The sequence below is a fragment of the Macrotis lagotis genome, chromosome X (assembly GCF_037893015.1).
Source record: "Macrotis lagotis isolate mMagLag1 chromosome X, bilby.v1.9.chrom.fasta, whole genome shotgun sequence".
NCBI lineage: Eukaryota > Metazoa > Chordata > Mammalia > Peramelemorphia > Peramelidae > Macrotis > Macrotis lagotis.
Window position 1 is genome coordinate 399,667,250 of NC_133666.1, and position 21,883 is coordinate 399,689,132.

The window sequence follows — 21,883 nt, forward strand, 5'->3', positions numbered from 1 at the left end:
TAAGTTGTGACCTTCCCATGGCCTCATTTCTAATCATCCATCTTATTTCTTCTGGATTCTCAGCTTGCAGGTTTCTAATATACATCATTGATATTATATTTACAGTTTTAAAATATTATGCAGGTTTGTACCTTTAAATTTATCAACCTGTTAAACTCACTGAATAAAGAATTTTATCTGTTATTTCCAAAAAGAAAAACTTCAGGATATCTTATAATATTAGGTTAGGCTATCAATAAGCTATTCAGTCATTAAGTCAAAAAATTCAGTGACCTATTTAAAAACCTCTGAATTTATATATTACTCAAGGAAACATGTCCCTGAATATAAGCTTGAAAATACAAAGACTATTTCTGAGCTTTCAGAGAAAAACCTAAGTCCTCCATTTGTTTACGGAATCAGAAGCATGCATTAGTAAGCCCAATGCTTTTCTGAGTGTGGACAGGCTCATCTTGGGGGCATGACTGCCAGGGTTTCAATGAGACTTTGTTACACTGAATGAATCACATCTAATGAGCACACCCCTCTAGTGTCCCATTCAATCAAAAGAGGATTATTTTTAGAGGAAATAAATTGCCTTTACTAAAGTGGACTGATTGTTGAAATCGCTGATACACTGGACAATTTAAATGGGGCACCTATGTGCAGTCGGAAATAGACTGGAATCTTCCCAGTTGCAAATGCCACTTCCTCTCCCCACCATAGGATCTATCTACATGGCAAAGGGCCAGGTGATCTGGGAAGTGTTTGACCCGAGCTGCTTTGGCAGGTGGTGGGAGGGAAATGTCTTTCAAATGGATTCTTTGGGCTGTTCTGAACCTGGACCTCAGCCCCACCTTTAGATGTACTCTACAGCTCTGTCAGTCCTGTTTGAGACTGAACTGAATGGTCAGCCTCTCCACTGGGGTAGAATTTTTTTTTCCTCTCTTTCTCACTCTGCATTTTTTTCCCTTCAAAGCCCCATTGTTGCCTAAGCAGAGCAATAGGCAGGGTCTGAGGACCACTTTGAAAACGAGACAGATTCCACTTTTGCCTTGGACCAGAGCTGTGAGAAGCAAAACACACCTCACATCTGTTTAAATCACAATGGACAGAGTCAAGTTTTAAACAAATGAGCTGCATGTTTTTCTCTAATGCTTATTGCTCTGACTGTGTAGTGGGCCTGAACGATTTTCAAAGACCTTTCTCTCCCTGCACGGAACTGATAGGTTTTTGCCAGTGGTTCTTTGAAGAGTAGATACGGCTGGTGGGACAGGTGCGTATTTTGGGCCCAGCTCCAAAACTGATAGGGAAAAGAAGAAGGAAGATTCTGGCAGTAGTAGCTCAAGATATTAATTTAAAAGAAGCTTTCCTTTGTCCCCAGTCATAGATCTCCCCTACTCCAACAGCATGGTTTGGAACTTGTCATAGATATGATTTCTAACTGAAATAACAGTAAGGAAGAAACTTTCATACTTGCTTTTTTTGGCCTAAATCTATACTGCAGGCATTTTAACAACTTCCATTTGATAGACCTCTCAAAAAATTTTTTTAAGCTATGGCAATAAAGTCTCTTTAATTCATAGTCCTCTGATTTTTAAAATTTGTGATCATCTCTAGTGGAATAAAGAAAATTTTTACTTTTATGCTATCCATGAAAAAAAAAAAAAGGTTTGCTAAACAAAGCCATGGGATAAACAAGATTGATAGGGCATTAATGCCTATAGGAAGAGAACAAAGAGTTGCTTTCTTAAAAAGAGTTTGTTTTCAAACATTTTAAAGACTTTCTTTTGCTATCACAAAGCCTGATAGGTTTTAGACTCCTAATAAAGGTTTTGAAGGAATGCAAGAATGTGTATATGAATACAATGAAGTTTCATATTATGTAAAGATTAAGAAGACTCTACAAATAATCTTTCTATATAAATATGCTATAATTTGGACTTGTTGCTATTTGAAGCAGAACTTTCTCCATTGCTTGGACTTTCTGGCATTTAACTGGAACTCCATCTCTAGGCAGTGGCGAGGTAGCTCAATGGATAGAGCATTGGGCATGGAATCAGGAAGATTCATCTCCCTAAGATCAAATCTGACCTCAGATACTTACAAATCATGTGACCCAGGGCACTTCACCCTGGTTGCCTCAATTTCCTCATCTGTAGAAAATAGCAAACCATTTTACTGCCTTTGCCAAGAGAATCCCAAATAGGGTCATTTGTTCGCTTACGACTGCATAATAACAGCAACCATCTCTACTCAAAACTGAGGCATTTTTTCTGGAGGAAGGGAGACCTGATACTGTATATACTTATGAAAACGGGAAGCAACAAGAGCTAATTGTAGGAAAAATTGAGTAGAAATGGTCAAGAAAGGAAATTATGGACTTTTAAATAGCAGACTCCAGACAACAGGTAGGGAAGTTATGCCTTCCTTAGTCTCTGTTTTCTATTCCTTGTAATCCTAGAGACTGCTAAAATAGGAATCTATTCTTTGAGGGATGCTTCTAACTCTCCTCCTTTGATCTTACCTAGCTTTCAGCCAAATTCTTGTGTATTCCTTAATCAATGCTAATTTGCATAATTAGCACAACTTTCCAGATTTCCCTTTGTTACTTACTTTGAATATCTTTTGTGTAAGCAGTTTTTTTTTTGTGAGAAGGAACTAAATTAGTGAAACAATCAGGCAATAAACATTTATTAAGTCCCTATTGTATATACAGCTCACTCTTAAGCATCAGGGATACCAAAAGAGGCAAAAGAGTGTTTCTGTCCTCAATTAACTTACAGTATAATTAGGGAGAAAAGAGGCAAACAAATATGTACAAATAAGATATATTACAAATAAATGGTAAACAAATATGAAAGAGAAGGTATTAGGATTAAGAGGGATTGGGAAAAACTGCTGGTAGAAGATAGAATTTTAATTGGGAATTAAAAGAAGCCAGGGGAAACCAGTAGATAGTAATGCACACAACAAGTGAGAGAGATAGAGAAAAGGAAGACAAAATCTAGGACTAAAGCAGTTAGGTGGTCCCTCCTTCTTGGGATGTATTTGGAGCAAACCAATAAAATCGCTAGATGTGAGTTTTTTGGTGTGAGCATTTATACCTAGTCCAGGGTTAGGAAAGAAATGGAAAAATGTAAAGAAAGTAGATTAAGGGGAATTGGAGTCAAGATAGTAAAGGTAGGAATTTACCAGCGCTCTTCTAAATGCCCCTCTAAATAATTTTTTTAAATGCCTCAAAATGAACTTCAGCAGGAACAATAAAATGACCACAAAACAATTTTCCAGCCTAAAACAACTTAGAAGGTTGAAAGGAAAGATCTGTTTCAAAGAGTACAGTGTAGTCCAGAGCAGGCAGTTACTGGGCAAGCTCTCAGATGACTTCTAATCTTAGCAGAAACCAATAGGGAGTTCTGATCTACTACAAAAGCCAAAAAAATCTAGAAAATGATATATCAAGAATCATCTAGGAAAATTGCCCTGAAATGCTACAAAAAGGAGATAAAATAGAAATAGGAAAAAAAAACATCAATCACAATCTGAAAGACATCCCAAGTTGAAACCTCATAAGAAAATCAAAGTCAAGTTTTGAAGCTCCTGGGTTAAGAAGATACATATTATAATTAGCAAGAAGAAAATAATTAAATATCATGGGAAACTACAATCAGGATCACACAATAACTACCAGCATCTACATTAAAGACATAAGACTTAGAACATTATATTTCAAAGAGCAAAGGAATTGGGTTTGCAAGCAATGATAATTTTACCGAGAAAAGCTGAGTATAATCCCGAATGAAAAAAAAAAAAAAGGTACAAAAACCCAGCTGTTATATTTTCAGCATGGATAAATATCTGATCTGGGAATTCACCCCATTCCATCTCAAAAGGAGACTGCAATTTCTACTATTGTAAGGCACAAGAGTAAGGATATGCGCAAATTGCTAGTAAACTATAAGGGGAAGGAGAGGGAATATGTGAAGCCACTGTGCCTGAATGGTCTTTCCTATACTCTCCTATCTTCCAGAGAGGTAGAAATAGTGGTGTTTTGATAAATGTCCAACAATCAATTTCACCTTTCTCTCCCCCCCCCAAGAGAAGCATATATTAAAAAGTATCTTAATAATTTTGAACTTAGATACATCTAGGGTAGAATGGGAAGGGAAGAACAAAAAAGCATGTAGCAGAAAACAAAAGAAAACTTAAAATAAAGCACAAAAATCAACTATCACTGAAATACCTATTTAAGAACTAACAGAGACTTAAATATCAGAACTATTTATTCAAGTGGTTCCAGTTGTTGCAGTTGTATTACACAGTCTTATGGAATGACTTCAGCTTTATGAGATCAAAAAGGATTTAGGATATGAGGTCCTTCCCTTTGCGAGGTCACAATCTTAATTTTATTAGTTCACCTAGGAGTAAACAGGCTCTGGAGAATTGATTCCCACTAATCAGACTCAGAAGAGACTGATTTATAAGCCAGAATATTCATTTATCAATTTACACTGAGCAGTACCTAGTCTGTGAACTCTATTACTCATTGTTTAAGACACTTCTTCCTGATGAGAAAGTCCACTCAGATCAAATTGCAAAAGAGAAGGTTCATAAGTAAATAAAGGGATGTTTTAAGGTATCTTTTAATCTAGTGGAATAATTTGATGTATTGCCCTTATATTTCTATCTAAAATTCTTAATATTTTTTCATTGATTCCATTGAGCATTGCTGGAGACACAGTGACAAAGTCCTTAATATCCAACTATCCCATTTCAATTCCTTTATTAGTTGGCAAAACTCTTCTGCCCACTTCACTTCATTTTACAATGTCCAATATTACAACTGATCTTACATTAGTTTTTAGATTGATGTCTTCCTGATGAAATTTTAGAGAAATGACACTTTTGTAAATGGAATATTTACAAATCATTTCTTGACATGAGTTATTTCAGGGAAGATTAATCTTATTCATTTATCTGAATTATTATTACTTACACTAACCAAACTTGTAAGAGATTGACTGAATATGAGGAGAAGGAAAAAATGTTCTTGACTTAAGCTCCCCATTTAATGCATTCCACTCCCATATTAGGTGTATCATATAAAGCAAAACATAAAACCTTTTATTAAGTTACTATTTTGATGAGGGAAGGTAAGAAAGTCCTTTTGAGCCTGTGCAAAATACCTTGTCCTCTGCTGATTTCATTCCCCACATGGAGAGTTTGGGAAATTTACTTTGGGTAGGATTAATTGGGGTGTAATGGAAGTGTCTTAGAATGATTTGGGAGTAGATTTTGTCATTCTAAACATAGTTTTGAACAGCTGAACTCATGATGAATAGGAGACCCTTTGATTGACTGTTGTCACTTGAAAAAAGATAATATATCAGACAATCTAGTCATAAATAAGGCTAGAAAATAAAAAGAAGGTACTTGTAAATGGAAAAAAAAAAACACTTTATGGATTCTGTTTAGATGGATGAATAAAAGAGTTGCCAAATCTTAGGACATGATATGATAATCAATTTGGTTATTCTATCTTTCAGTTTTAATACTGAATGCATACAAGCAGACCACCATGCAATTTATGAAGCAACATCAATTTTAGAGGCAAAGAAGAAAAATTCTAGTAAAAATTTGATCCTCTAAACTAGATGAATAAATGTCCTGATACTCATTGGTTTTAATAAGAAAGTAAGCACAACTACATTGAAAATTTGTTTTGGAATCAAAGAATTAGATATGTAACAAATTTATCAATTATTTAGATGCCTTGAATAATGATTATTTTCCCAAAGAAGAGGGTTCAAATTCAAATTATCATTTTGTAAGATTCCATCAAAAACAAACTCCAGAAATTAAATTAAAATCATTTTGTCAGTTTTTGTTCTATCATTTCTATCTCTACAATACTCTTGCATTCTTTATTACAGCTCCAATTTGCTTTGCAACCCTATTATGTTATTCCCTTCCTCACTTTTTTGTTCCACTCAAATTCACCTTCTTAGTATTTCTCAAACACTTCTAGTCTCCAGGTCTTCACAGGCTTGTCCTCCATGTTTTGAATTTACTTTCTACTCATTTTAACCAATTAAAAGAAATATGGAGAAGGAAGAGCTGCCATATAGTAGTAGATCAAGCCCTAGATTCAAGTCCTTCTATCACATTCAGATTATGTGACCATGAGCAAGCCATTAAACTTCTCAGGTACTCCTAGAAAATGTCATCTAGGTGGCAAATGGTTAGAGCACCCATCTGGAGTCAGGAAGATTCATCTTCCTGAGTTTAAGTACAGTTTCAGGTACTTTCTAGCTGTGTTTGCATGGATAAGTCATTTAAATTATTGCTTCAGACTCCTCATCTGAAATATAATCTGAAGAAGGAAATAACAAAAGAAAACTCTAGATGGAGTTATGAAGAATTAAGCATGACTAAAAATCACTGAACTACATAGACCCCAGGAAGTTTTCTAAGGCTTAAAAAGTTACAGAGAAGTTATTGATTTGCATTGCTAGAGGTGATATCCTTCTCTCAATGAAATCATATGTCTAGTCCCCATCCCAATATTTAGTATGCATTCTTGTACTTTTTTCTCCCCAGGAAAAAAAAATAAATTTCTTGAGGGCATGTATTTTTTGACCTAGGTCTTTCTATCTTCAATGACCAGAGCAGTGTAATAAGGTTTAGATAAATGCTTATTGATTGAATCTTTGAAGAAAGGCAAGCATAAAGAAAGGAAAAGCAAAGAGAATAAAGAAAAAATACATGTTTACATATATATTTATATATAATGAAATTATATATATATATATATATATTATGTGTAAGCTAACTTATTAAACAGTTGTTTCATTAATGTAAGGAAATATTTCACATGGTCAATTCATTGAGCAAGGTAATTTATATATATATATATATATATATATATATATATGTATGTATGTATGTATGTATGTATCCAAAATAGTTTATTTTAAATATTATCAGAGTTTTGGGGAAAAAAACAACTTTGAACCTTTTTTTTCATTATCTCATATTCTGTACCTATGGGCAATTAGTATATGATGGCTAAAAAGCATTTGGAAAGGTTGGTCTGGAAAACAATTATGATTCAAATACAAGCAGGATACAGAACATGACCTTGGCCTGACTAAAATAATTCATAGATATTCTCTAATTATTTTGTGCTTTCTTGAAGGGAACTATCAAAGTTTTATACAGAAAACTTGTATATTTGCTTTTTCCTAATCTGCTTATATGGTTTATTTAATTCTGGTAAACTTAAGGAAATAATAGAAATACAACAGAAATTCATGAAATATTTTTAAAAAATAAAATATTAGTCCAATGTGGAAATTTTCATTGTTTTTCATTGAACAAACAAATGCGAAATAGAGCATGGCATTTGGGAGTTGCCACATCCAAATAATGTTCATAATGTATCCAAATACCTTGATTTATTGCCAAATACTATATAACCATAATATTGGCAGTTATTTCACTATGTCTGCAAAATACAATTTGTTGATAGGATAACAAAAGGAAGAATGTGTAACGGAAGTCTAATTAGAGGGAGGAGGAAGGTGCTTGTAAATATTGAGAACAGTACTTAACTGCAAATCAGAGTTCTGATGTTCACTTTTTGACTTATCTTGGTAAGGTTACTTAAGCTCAATGGAACTGATTTTCCTCATCTGTCAAAGGAAAAGTTTGGAACAAATCCATTCCGAGCTTTCTTCCAAATGTGCATCTCCTTGAGTCTATGCCCTGCATTAGCTACTTCACTTTCCCGTTTTTTTGGAATTCTTAGAATTTGAGAAATAGTTACATAGGTAGTTAGACTTTAAAATTAGCTAAGACACTTCCCTTCCATGTTTATACTTATATTTCCTTCCAGAAATAAATTTTATAGTTTCATTAAAGTTCAGAATTTTATTCCCCAGATGGTCAGATTCTGCAACAAATGTAACTCCTTAATAACTCCCAGAAGTCAGTTGTTTTACTAAATCATGGCTTCCAAATCCTTAATCTTTCATTTTATTTTTAGAGTGAAGTGCCAGTAAATACTTTTAAATTCTCTTTTACATCAAAGATTTTCTAAAGCTTTGAAGGAAGATAGTTGAGGAAAGGAAGGGTTTAAAATAAGATAGAAATTGGTGTATAAGAATTTTTCCTTTGTTCTTTTTTCTTAAACTTTATCTTTCTAATTCCATTTTCTCATCCCTGCACTCAGCCCTTATAGTGGCCAAAATGATTTTCCTAAGAGATAAGATTAATTGTGCTACTTGCTCAAAAAAAAAAAAAACATTTCAGTATACTTGATTTCTCCTTGGAAAAAATAAAAGCTCTTCATTTTGGAATTTAAAACCCTTCAGTACTTCGTTTCATCCTCCCTTTCCAGCCTTAGTTCATGCTACTCTCCTTTTGGCATTCTGATTCCCAAACAAAATGGGCTACTAATTATTCCCCAAATTTGATTATCTTTTTCCAGTCTCTGATTTTGCTAAGGATGGACAATCCCATACAGTATATTCATCTTTCAACTGTTACCTCAGGTGCTGTATCTTCTTTAGAATATGTTTACTAATCCTTTAGTTGAAAATATTGTTTTCTTCTTCAAGATTCTCCTGTTTTTTTAATAGTCTGGATCTCTCCATAATCATCCTTCCCATCCTCCATCATTACTCTCTATGTCATATCTTCATCTGTGTATATATGATATTACCCCAGAAAGAATGCAAACTCTTTCAGTTAGGAGTGGTCAGTTTTTTTTTCTCATTTTGTCCCTTAATTTTCACAGTATTTTGTATCTAGGATGCATTCAGTAAATGTTGGCTGAATTCCATTGGTTCATAGATCTAGACTAGAAAGGATCACATGGTCTTTCTAGTCCAAATCTTTCATTTCATAAAAAAATGAAGCAAAGATCAGGGAGATTAAATGGCTTATACAAGGTAGCACAAATAGTTAGCATTAGAAATAGGATTACAATCAGGTCTGATTCACAATTATTTTCTTGAATAAAATTAAAAGCAGAAAATAAAATGTCTTCTTACTCAATAAACTGTATACTACTCTGCTCTTAATGTAGCCTAGGAAGACAGTTTTTATGTTAGCAACACTATACTCTTTACTCATATTGTACTTTCAGTATATTGATACAATGTTTTTTAATTTAATAGTTTACTTTTCTCCAATTGCATGTAAAAACAAGTTTAACATTCTTTTTCTTTCCAATTTTGAGTTCCAAAATCTCTACCTCCCTCCACACTTCCCACCCCAATTGAAAAGGCAAGCAAATTGCCATGCATTATACATGTGCAGTCATGCAAAACATATTTTCATAATACAAGATTTTTAGCATAAAATGTTGTTGAGTAATGGTCACCCTAATACTTCTAAAAATTGATATTGAGCCCATGTAGAAGTTTTTATTTATTCATATTTAAATTTGTCTTTCTAGATTTGGTATATTTTTTCTTCCTAGTATAGATCTTTTATAAATCCTATTTATCGCTATGTTAGCTACCATCTCTTTCAACTTTAAACCATTTTCAATTTTGTCAGACATGTCTCTCATGCATTATTGAAATTACTGACAAAAAATTTGAACAAAATATTTAACCCTTTACAAAAGTAGACAAAAGTAGACAAAATTATTAAAAACAGACACAATCAATTTCTCATGGATACAATTTTTACTGTGTCTTATCTACCTACCATTTAGAACCTCTATCCCTTTGGATTAAATTATATACTTCATTTCTGGACTACTGCAATAGTCATTTAATTGATCACCCTGTCTCAGATATTTCCATTCTCCACACAACTGTCAACATGATAGTCTTAAAGCAAGGGTATGACTTCATCATTTCCCTGTTTAATAAACTCTAGTGGCTCCCTATTACCTTTGATATCAATACAAATTTCTTTATTGGACACTTAAACCTTTTTACAACCTGTTTCCAACACACCTTTCCAACCTGTTTTATACTTCACTCTCCATGTATTCTAAGAATAAAATTGATCTGACTTCCTTGCTGATGACATTCTATCTCCTCTTTTTTCAATCCTTTGTATTCCCAGTCCTCCCCCTCACTCTTATCTCTTCTGTTATTTCTAGTTTCCTTTGGTCCACAGCAGCTCAATCTCTATTGCCTATATAAGGCCTTTTCTGCTGCAAAGCTATCAGGTCCTTCCTTTCCAAATTACCAGAAAAGAAAGAAAGAATGAATGGTAGATAATTTATAAAGCACATACTGTACGACAAACACTATATTAAATGGCAGACATACAACTGCAAAAGCAAAGCCAGTCATAGCCCTCAATGATTCTATGAGGCAGAGAGTTCAAGGGGTAGTGTGATGGAACAAACTTGAATCACCTTGTGGAAAGTCAATGATTACATTTTCAGAGTGAATATTTACACCTTGTACATGATCAAACATTATACATCAGGGTTTGATCTATTGTTTTGTTCATTACCTAGACTTAAGAAAGTGATGGAGAAAATGTTAATAATGCAGATTAGACTTAAAAGTTTGTCATGAATTGTTTTTTGTTGGGTTTTTTTTTGAAAAATGAGAAATCCTAGAAAGACAACAAACGTAAGGAAAGTGGTGGACAGGGAGAGGAAATTTAATTTAGAAAACTTCAGGGTTGTTGAATGCATGCATAGTGAGGTAGGATTACATATTCCATTCAAGAATAGGTGGGCAGTGGATAGAACACCTGTCCTGGAGTCAGGAGTACCTGAGTTCAAATCCGGCCTTAACATTCAATAATTACCTAGCTGTGTGGCCTTGGGCAAGCCACTTAACCCCATTTGCCTGGCAAAAAAAAAAAAAAAAAGAATAATTCAAGAACATTCAGTATTTTTTATCAAAAACTGAAGGGGAGGAGATTTTGGTGAGGAGGTTGGTAAGGCTATGGAAGAAGTGGTTTAGACACTGGGATTTAATTCACGTATTTAACCAGACTTTCACCCAAGTCAGGCATTTATTATACAATACTTTGTAGAGGTAAACATAATTCCTAATGCTATTCTTTTTTTGTTTGTTTGTTTGTTTGTTTTTTGCAAGACAATGGGGTTAAGTCTCTTGCCCAAGGTCACACAGCTAGGTAATTACTGAGTGTCTGGGGTGGGGTTTGAACTCAGGTCTTCCAGACTCCAGGGCCAGAGGTCTATCCAATGCACCACCTAGCTACTGCTTTCCTAATGCTATTCTTAATGGGTGGGCAGAATCCTGAAACAGTGCTATACCTATTGGAAGGATATAGATGTAGTCACAATTTTTTTAATAGAACTTTGTGAAAGAGAGATAAGTGTGATTTGAAAAAGACTCTAGAGTAGATATGTAATGGAAACCAGTTTCTCAACCTGCTCTCAATATGCAGTTTGCCTCTTAAAAGATTTTGGAGACTTGCTTTTGGGTCCTTTTGAACTATCTCTTCTAGTCAAGTGAAATGTCATCTTGCTTCTATTCCCATCCCTATGCCACCTTTTAAGTTTTTTTTTTAATATGCATTGTCTTCACAGTGAGATTGTGAGCTCTTTGAGGGTAGGGCCTGTCTTCTGCATTTTTTGGCATCTTTAGTATTTAACACAGTGCCTGGTAAGGCATATTCTTAATATTCAATGACCAACTGAATCAGAAATCTATTTTCAACACAATTTGAAAGTGGGAAGATAATCTTTCTCAGAGATAGGAGAGGGTAGAAGAAAGTACCCACTTATATAGATAGAAAAATCTATAGAAATTATCTATAGAAATGTCTCTTTCTACTTAGAGAACACATATGTATATATATGCACATATATACACTCATATATGTGTCATGTCTATGTAAACAATATGTTTATGTAGGTAAGTACATTTGCTCACCTATATGCTTATATATGTACATGTTATGATAATAAAGATTCACATTTAAGCAAATTTTTCATAGGCCTATTACCATATTTGATTGAAGAGAATTCAGATAAATACAATACTTTCTTAGAGATGGGAGAGGGCAGGAGCAAGCAGAATCCACAGATATATCTGCAAACACATACATGTTATCAGAAAGTGTCTTTAAGTGTCAGAATTTTTCAATTTATCTTTTAATGTTCTTTTTTTTCATTTTGGCTTTCAAATTTTCTTTCCCTTCAAACCCCTTCTATATTTAGAAGGCAAGCAATATGATATCAATTATACATTTGAAATCATTCAAAATACAATTTTAATCACATGTTTTTTAAAAGCTAGAAAAATAAAGTGAAAAATTTCTTCAAGTTCATCAGTACTCTATCTGGAGGTGTAAGAAAGTTTTTCTTCATGAGTCCTTTACAATTGTCTTGGATCATTGTAATGACTAGAGTAGCCAAGTCTTTCACAGATGATCATCTTTACAGTATTGCTGTTATTGTCACTTCAGTTTGCATCAATTCATATATTTCTGGTTATTTTTAATGATAAACCCTCATCAGTTCCTGATAGTAATTTAGTCCAATCATATGCCATAACTTGTTCAGCCATTGCCCACTGAAGAGTATCCCTTCAATTTCCAATTATTTCCTACCAGAAAAAGAGCAGTCATAGTTTTGTACATATAACTACTTTTCCTTTAAAAAAATCTCTTTGTGGTACAGATCTAGTATCTGTATTGTTGAGTTAAAGGGTTTGCACAATTCTATAACCCTTTGGGGATAAATTCAAATTTTTCTCCAGAATGGTTGGACCAGTTCACTACTATACTACCAATATGTCAGTGTACCTTATTCCCCTTGAACATTTGTCATTTCTAATAGCTGTGTTTTGGTACCTATTATTTTTAATAAATAGTGATTTAATGGCTTAATAAATAGTGATTTAAAGCATTTTCTATTACTATAGATATTTTTGATTTCTTCTTTTTGAAAATCGCCTGCTTATATCTTTTAACTATTTATCAATTCAGGAATAGTTTTTATTTTTAGAAATTTGATTCAGTTTTATACCCAGTAAATATTTGAGAAATAAGAACTTGATCAGAGAAACTTATTAGATCATTTTTATGGTACCTTTAACATAAGATAATTTCATGGATTATCTCTTTTAATTAAGTCTATTTTTGCTTTTTGCTTTGTCTGAGATCATGATTTCTACTCCTGCCTGTTATCTTTTTTAATTCAGATGAAGTTTGTTAGATTACACTCCAGCCCTTTATTTTAACTCTCTCTTGCTTCTCTGTTTCAAGTATGTTTATTGTAAACATATAGTTGTATACTGATTTCTAATCCATTCAGTTATCTGCTTCTGTTTTATGGGTGAGCTACTCTTGTTCACATCCACAGTTATTACTAATTACATATCTTCTTCCATTCCATTTTCTTCTGTTTCTTCCAATCTCTCTCTCTCTCTCTCTCTCTCTCTCTCTCTCTCTCTCTCTCTCTCTCTCTCTCTCTCTCTCTCCACCCCCTTCATCCAGAAAAATCTGTTTTGCTTGTAATCAATGGCTCCCTTAATCCATAATATCTTTGTTTTCTTTTCCCCTCTCATTTCCCTGTTGTGTAAATTACATTTTTATTCTCAGATGAATGAGGATGTAAACTATTTCTTCTTCAAATCAGTTCTGATTAGGATGAGACTCAAGAATTGCCTTCCAACCCTCCTCAAATTTCCTCTCTATTGTAAAGGCTTTTCTTTGTACATCTCTTTTATGAGAGAAAAATTTCCCTCATCCTATCTCTCCTTTTCCCAGTGCACCCCCCTTTCTCAACCCATCATTTTTTTCATATCATTTCAACATAATTGATTCATATCCATGCCCTCTATGTAAATCCTTTCAGATCCATTTAATAATGACAACATTCACAAGAATTACATGAATCATCTTCCCACATAAAATGTAAAGAGTTTAACTTTGAATTCTTTATTATTGCTTTTATTTTATGTTAATACCATTTTATGTTTTCTTTAGTCTTCTCTCTGTCAAATTTTAAATTTAGCTCTTGTCTGTTCATCATGAATGCTTGAAAGCCATCTATTCCATTTTTCCCTGAAGGATTGCACTCTAGTTTGCTGGATCAGTTATTATTGTTAGTAATTCTAGCTCATTTGCCTTCTAAGTCCTTCTTTTCTTTACTTTGGAAGAAGCTAAATCTGGTGTGATCCTGATTGTGGCTTCATGACATATCATTTATTTCTTTCTAGATGCTTAAAATATTTTCTCCTTGATCTGGGAATTTTGGAGTTGGTGGGTTTTTCATTTTGGAATCTCAGGAGTTGATTGGTGAATTCTTTCAATTTCTATTTTATTCTCTGGATCTAAGATATTGTGGTAGATTTCCTTGATAATTTCTTGAAATATGATTTCTAGGCTCTGTCTTTGATTGTGGTTTTCAATTAATCCAATAATTCATAAATTATCTCTCCTGGATATATTTTCCAGGTCAGTTGTTTCTCCAATGAGTTATTTCACCTTTTATTCAACTTTTTTCATTCTCGTAACTTTTTTATTGTTTCTTGATGTTTCATGAAGTCATTAACCTTAACTTGTCTAATTCTATTTTGTATTTGATGAATGCAATCATAAAAATATTTGTCATTTTTGATTCTGTTGATTTAGGAAGTGATAGTAATAAAAGTTTAGTAATATAAAATGAGGTGATGAATTTCTAACAAATCGCTTATAGTATCTCATGGGCATGATGAACATGCATCAATACCTTTTAAACTTATTTTCAGTAGTATACTAGTAAATCTGGACAGCCAGCTATGAGAAAAATAAGTGAGAAACATTTCTGCCTTATGTGATATTTTGTTCAATTGTCTGAAGTGTGGAATTTAGACCTTATTTGGATTTACATTGCATGTGAATTCAGGTCCTTTAACTAAGAATATTATAGCTACTATATTTTTTTTCAAAGTCAATCTCTCTGATTAAATTAAATGCTCTTTCTTCCTTTTTCCACACATTATATAGACAAAAATAATTACTGTTATCTCCTCATCTCCATAGAATGAAAGATGATAGAGAAGAATATATAGTTTGTTTTCCGTCAGATAGAATCACCTCAAAGGGGAAAAATACAAGTAATTGTAGATATATGCATAGATTACATACATAAATGTAAATATAGATGAATTCACTTAAAAAATAATATACTCCATAAGTCTCTAGCCATTTCCCTTTAGAAACTCAAAATATGAATAGTCTAATGATGATGCTATATACTAAATAAGAGAAAACATAGTGGTTTATTGCTAAACATTTTGTTCCATGTCACCAATGGTAGAGAAACTGCTTGTACCACAAGAATTACGTGGAGGAGAAACTGAGAAATAATGGACAACAAAGTAGCCCCAAGTGCAATAGTGAATGTAGAAACTGGGACATTGCTCAGGTCTTTGCAAACTATAAGGAAGCCTGAGAACAATTACTCCAGATGGCCTCTTTATTTTTCTTAGGTCACTGACTAAATTATGGTCACAGAGTAAAATGAAGATTTGGCAATTATGCAGCTAATTTGATCAATGCAGACAGCCAGACCCAATAACTCACTCTCCAAATCTATACTGAAACCTAAATTATCTGCATTAGTTGTCTGTATTGATAAATTAAGCAACTAGTTGTTAGGACTTTACTTTGAGGTTTGTGTAAACAATAGGATGGTAGTCTCATTCAGTGACTTGTAATAGAGGGAGACAAAGCAAAAGATTGAAACTGGATTCTTTCCTGTGACCTTGATGATTGATTTCATCTCTAGGTGCCTCAGTTTTTTCATTGTACATTGAAAGGGCTTTCCTTGATGGTTTAGAAGTCTCTCTCCATCTCTAAGATCCCTTCTACTTTTAATATGAAATTGAAGAATATTAGGCTTGGAGGGATAAATTTTATCTTATAATTCAATTCAAACTAATCTGTTTGCTGCTCTTGTTTCTTCCTGAAACAAGGGTTTACCTCTAACTTTATCTAGATTTAACATTATATAATTCTGTATTATAGTTGGAAGGCAAAAAAGTTCAAATCCTTTATTTTTTTAAAAAGAAACTCATAAGGTGATTTGGCAACAATGATATTTGTTGTTTGAATTATTCTTATAACTTCCATTTCTTCCCCTTTAGCCTCCTGCATTTGGAAGTTAATGGTATGATCTGAACCTATAATGAAGGTATATAAGTAAAATAGAAGAGGTAATATTTTTATGAACAACTGTAGTTCCCAAATTTGTGGGTGGATTACTTGAATATATTTATGCTCATAAGTTTTTTCATTCCTTTCTCTGATTTAAAAGCCTTCCACTCCCTACCAACTGTTCTATAATGGACTCTAACTACCTCAGAACTCTTGGCCAAGTCTCCTGCCAGTTCTTGTCTCCCTTACCACTCTCTTAAATGACCATTTCTGAATAGCCATCATCAAGACTCCATCTCTGTCATGCTCTCATTTTGCTGAAAGAGATGTACTTTTGAAGTGATTTTATTTGAAATGACTCTGACATCTAGACAACCATTTGTCACAGATACAAATGTCCCATGGATAAAACTCAGAGGCAAATACATACACACCTTTATTCTCCCTTTAGTGAAGATTGAATTTTAATTTGCAGTGTGATTTGCACCTTTCTAATTTATCTAAAAATCTTTCCTCCTCCTTCCTGGCAACAGGAAAATCTGCTTTTCTTGATCTCTTGCTACTGTACTGTCCAGTTAGTGTTTTATTTATTTCTTCCTCATAGCCCAAACACAGCTCAATTGCATTTTTTTCTTTTTTCTATTTTCTTTCTGGAGATCCCAAGCATGAAAATTTCTTATTCAATAAGTACTCTTGCACATCTATAATAGGCATGAGTTTACTTATTTTGATATAATATTAACTTGATTTTAATTCAGTTCTTAATATATACATATATTTTATTCTTTACCAGTATCATTAGTTAAAGCTTCATCTGCAATGTTTCTGATTGTTCTTTTAAAATGAACTTAATTTTAATAAACTTTATATGACTTCAAAGAATGAAAGAGTAATCCTTCATTTTGGAGGATTAAAATCTGAGCATCATAGGATTTTCTTTCCTATGTCTCATTCCTTGGATGCTTATTTTGGTAGTGGTGTATATTCTAGATCACGTTATTATAGTTATCAAAATAAAAATTTACTATAATCCTCAAGAGTACTGATTTGGGGTAGCAAGGTGGTGCAGTGGATAGAGCACTGGCCCTGGAGTCAGAAGGACCTGAGTTCAAATCCCAACTCAGAAACTTAACAATTACCTAGCTGTGTGAACTTGGGCAAGTCACTTGACCCTATTGCCTTGCAAAAACAAAAAAAAATGAGTACTGATTAAGATATTCTTTTTTTTCTTCTAAGAGAAGCAGTCTTAGCCCAAAGAATTATGGCATAACAGTAAAAATATTAGCTCTGAGAGACACCAAAGTTGGAGCTTTGATTACTGAAAGAAGACATTTAACTTTGGCATAGGCTTTTCCTTTGTATGATGTCTATTTGTATGTGTATGTGTGTGTGTTTGTGTGTGTGTGTGTGTGTGTGTGTGTGTGTGTGTGTGAGAGAGAGAGAGAGAGAGAGAGAGAGAGAGAGAGGAGAGTGATAATCAGACACAAAGAAAGAAACAAAGAAACAGATACAGAAAAACGTGAGAGGCTGAAAACAGAGAACGAATCAAAAGGAAAAAGAAAGTAGCATAGAGATAGATAAAGAATGATAAATAATACAATCTTTATTAAATATGTAAGTACTGTTCATGTACTAGAGTTACAAAGACAAGTAAACAAGCTAGTTTATAACCTCAAGGAATATACAAGTAATATACACAAAGAATATGGAAGAGAGGAGGTTATGGTGGTATAATATGAAACTGGTGGCAAGATAATAAGGTAGAGGCCTGTTTCTAGGCAAGAGAAAGTGAAAGCTCATCTATCACAGGACAGAGTGAATCCCGGAGTAGTGTCCAGGGTTCTGATTGGAAAAAGGTGGGAATGAAGTATTCAATGGAGTAGCATGGTTTAGGGTTGGTGACTGAGAAAGAAACTACTTCCAAGGACCTTAAGGCAAAAGTTCACTTACTGGAACCCAGGGTGGCTCACAGATCATAGATCTCTTGAATTAATAAAGTGTCAAAAAAATTTCTAATAGATTATATTTCTAACTGGGTACTGACTGGAAAAGTATAAATCATAGAGACCTCATGAATATGAGCTAACAATCTAAGAGTTGGGAGGGAGTTTGCAGTGGAATATTCCTACACCTTTCTTCAGGCACTGTCTCAGTTCTAATACTCTTGTGATTTGATAGGTGAATATATAGAAGATAACCCTGGGTCACATCTAAGAGATGCAGCTATTTGGCATTTATCCTACTATAACACTCAGGATCTCAGGAAAATGTACCTTTTAGTGTTTATTTCATTACTATCTGTTGTACCTGAAGTTGCTTTTGTAGTCAATGATTAATTATAGTCTAAAAGACAAAATAAAATCCCTGTACTGTTTAGTTGTATTGGAATAATCACTTTTGTTCCTTCTGCTTTTCTTTCTCTAACTTTCCTAAACCAGGTCAGTGCTTCACTTGGAATTAAAAGTGATCATCAGCTTGAAAATCACTCACCTAACCAGGAATGTGGGTTCCCATGTGTTTCCATTATGCTCTTAACATTATTGCCAGAGAAAATTTCAAAGAATCATAGATTGAGAACTTGAAGGAGTCTTAGATATAACATCTAGTCAAATCCTGGGGCAATTAAGTGGTGCATGGAGCAACAGGACTGGGCTCAGGAAGACTACTGAATTCAAACCTTGCCTCACACATGCAATAGCTGTGTGAACCTTGACAAGTCACTTACTTCTACCTCAGTTTCCTCATATGCCAAGAAAATTCTAAATGGGGTCACAGTTGGATAAAATGGAAAAGGCTACACAGTAAGTACAATCCCTTCACTTAATTGATGAGATAATTGTATTAACTGTCTCAAATTACAAAATAAATAAGTGGGAGAGTTAGAATTTGAACTCAGATCCTCTGATCCTAAATTGAATTTGATTCGCTTTGCCATGTGCTGTCCCCATAACTCCAATCATGCCACTTCTTTGCTTATAATTTTTAAATTATGTCCTATTGCTTACTGAATAAAAGCCAGGTTACCAATTAATTAATTAATTAATTCAGCAAACACTTATTAAGGTCCTATGATCCAGGTACTATGGTAGGCAATAGAATATTATACTTGGGAAATAAATTCACTCAGAGAGAAGTGAAAAAGTAAATCTAAAGTAAATACATGTCAAAGGGGGTAAGTCACTGACAATTGGGAGATTAGTCTCATGTAAAAAAGTAACACATTTTTTGAGCCTGGGGAAAAAAAAAAACTAGTAAGACAAGAGGAATGGGGAAACCATACCACTCAGAAGAGACCCATCAAGTTGCCTCAAGACACTTAAGTTTATATGGGACCTTCCCTGCCCTTTCCTTTTCATCACTTTATTCGAAAAGCATTTTTTTGACTTTTTCCAGACTTATTTAAAATTGTTTTAGAAAATAAAATCAATATCCACACCTATATCTACATCCAAAAGAGGTAAATCCATAGATATTGTATATGTGGATATTTGTATCTATATCTATATAGATATAGATATAGTCAGTCATGTCACTCCTCTATTAAAAGATACTCAATGATATTTTATTGCCTTATAAATTCCAACTGTCTTGCCTGACATACAAGACTCTCAATTATCTGGTACTAACCCATGTTTCTAATTTTACCTTATTCCACTTACTTTGAAATTATCCCATTGGATTCCTCTTGAACATGGTGATCTGTAGTTACAGAATAACAGCATTTCAGAGTTGGAAGGGGTCACAGATCAACCCATACTCCAAAAAAATTCTCATTCTTTCATAGTTGAAAGGTAGCCAGCTAACCTCCACTTAAAGACCTCTAGGAGACCTTGAGGCTGCCCATTCTATTTTTGGACAACTCTAATTGCTAGAACAATATGAACATCAAGCCTAAATTTAGTTCTTTTTTACCTTTTACCCTGTAATACTAATTCAGCAATCTGAGGTCAAAGAGAATGGCACTAACATATCTTTTACATGACAGTCTTTCAGATATTTGAAAATATATATTTTGTCCCATCTGCATCTTCTCTTTTCCAGGCTAAAGATTCAGAGGTCCTCAAACTTATATATTCTTATTTGACCTAGACCAAAGGTCCTTTATTGTCCTGTTATCTTTCTTTTTCAAGCTTTCCAGTTGTCCTTTCTAAAATTCAGGGCTCTGTACTGAGACCTTGAGATGCAGTCCCATCAGAGTAGAGAACCAAAGGATTATCACCTTTTTTATTCCTGAAAATTATCTTTTCTTAAAAGCAGTCCAGAGTTCCATTAGTTTTTATTGTTTGGTTACCTTCTGTATCATATTGTTAATTCAAATTGAAATTGCATTTCTCTCAAAGCCCTAGCTATTTTTTCATACAAAATTCTGCTTCATCTTATTAGATTCCAATAAATGTTCTGATCCATCAAGATCTATTTGGTTACTTGTTCTGTCATCTAGCACTTAAGTTATTCTTCTTAGCTTTGTGTTTTACACAGATTAGATGAGCATGCCATCTATAGATTTATTTAAGTTATTGAAAAATGTTACACAGCATAGATCAGAACACAGATTCCTTCAGGCACTAAGTCCTTTGGAGATCTCTTGCATTTTTCCTTAAACTAATAACTAATAATGCCTCTACATCCTTATTCAAGCTCTTCTCTAAGCCGTAAATATCTTCTCTATTCCTCTTTGACTATTTAATTTTTGCTTATTCTTTAAAATTTAACTCAAAGGTAATCACATTCATGAAAAATCTTTCTGATTTCTCAGTTGGTAATATTTTTCCATCAAGTCTTACATACTTTGATTTAAACCTCTTAATTATACTCATCCCATATGGGTGAAGGCAAATTAGTGAATTAGGTAACGTATTTATCAGAATGCCAGCTCCCCTGCCCAATATGTGTCTTGTATTCAATAAGTGCTGAATGAATATATAGGAATTTGTATATGAATTAGATTATGGGCATTTTTATGTAGGGGAGAAATAGAGTAGCAGGAAAGTTAACTCTAAATTAAAATGGTGGTTAACCAAGCTACTGGTTAATAAACCTTTCAAACCCCAAATTATCTTCTAGATACAAGAAGGATGGCAGATATAATTTTTTTTTCTTTGAGTGATTTCAAAGAAAAGTTATACCTTTTCCTTTTGGAAACAGCAATTCCGCTTAGAATACAAAATGGAAAGGATTTTTACCAGATATATTATAAACTATGACAGAAGTACTATAGTGTAGCAAGAAGAGCTGTAGCTCTTCTTGGTTTGAGGCTACAGAAAACATTATATCCCACCCAAGGCCATCATAAATATCAACATTACCTGCTAATTGGTTGAGTTTTTGATTCAGTCACTTCTCTGATTTGAGGACTGGAGGATGGAGCACTAAACTGGACCCAAAATCTTCCTATATAAAAAGCTAGGACCTAAATTTTCTAGTTAACTCTCCATTTTCCATTATCACCTTGATTTAGATGTCACCTCTTACTTATCTCCCTTCCTTTCATCACCCCTGTCTGGTTTAGACATCACACAACATCCTAAGCTATCTTCTTCCCTTTTCAATTTGTTTTGCAGATTTCTCCAAAAAAATTCTAAGTTCCTTGAGAGCATTACTTATATTACTTGAGATCATTACATTAATCCTCCCTTTTCTTATTTCTTATTATTAATGATAATAATCATCATTATTGATTAGAGAATTGCAAATTAAAACAATTATGAAGCATTATCTCATTAATCCAGTGATTAATATAATTCCTAGCTCATAGTAGGTACTTGATAAAGTTTATTGAATTGAATTGAAAACTCAGTTTTAG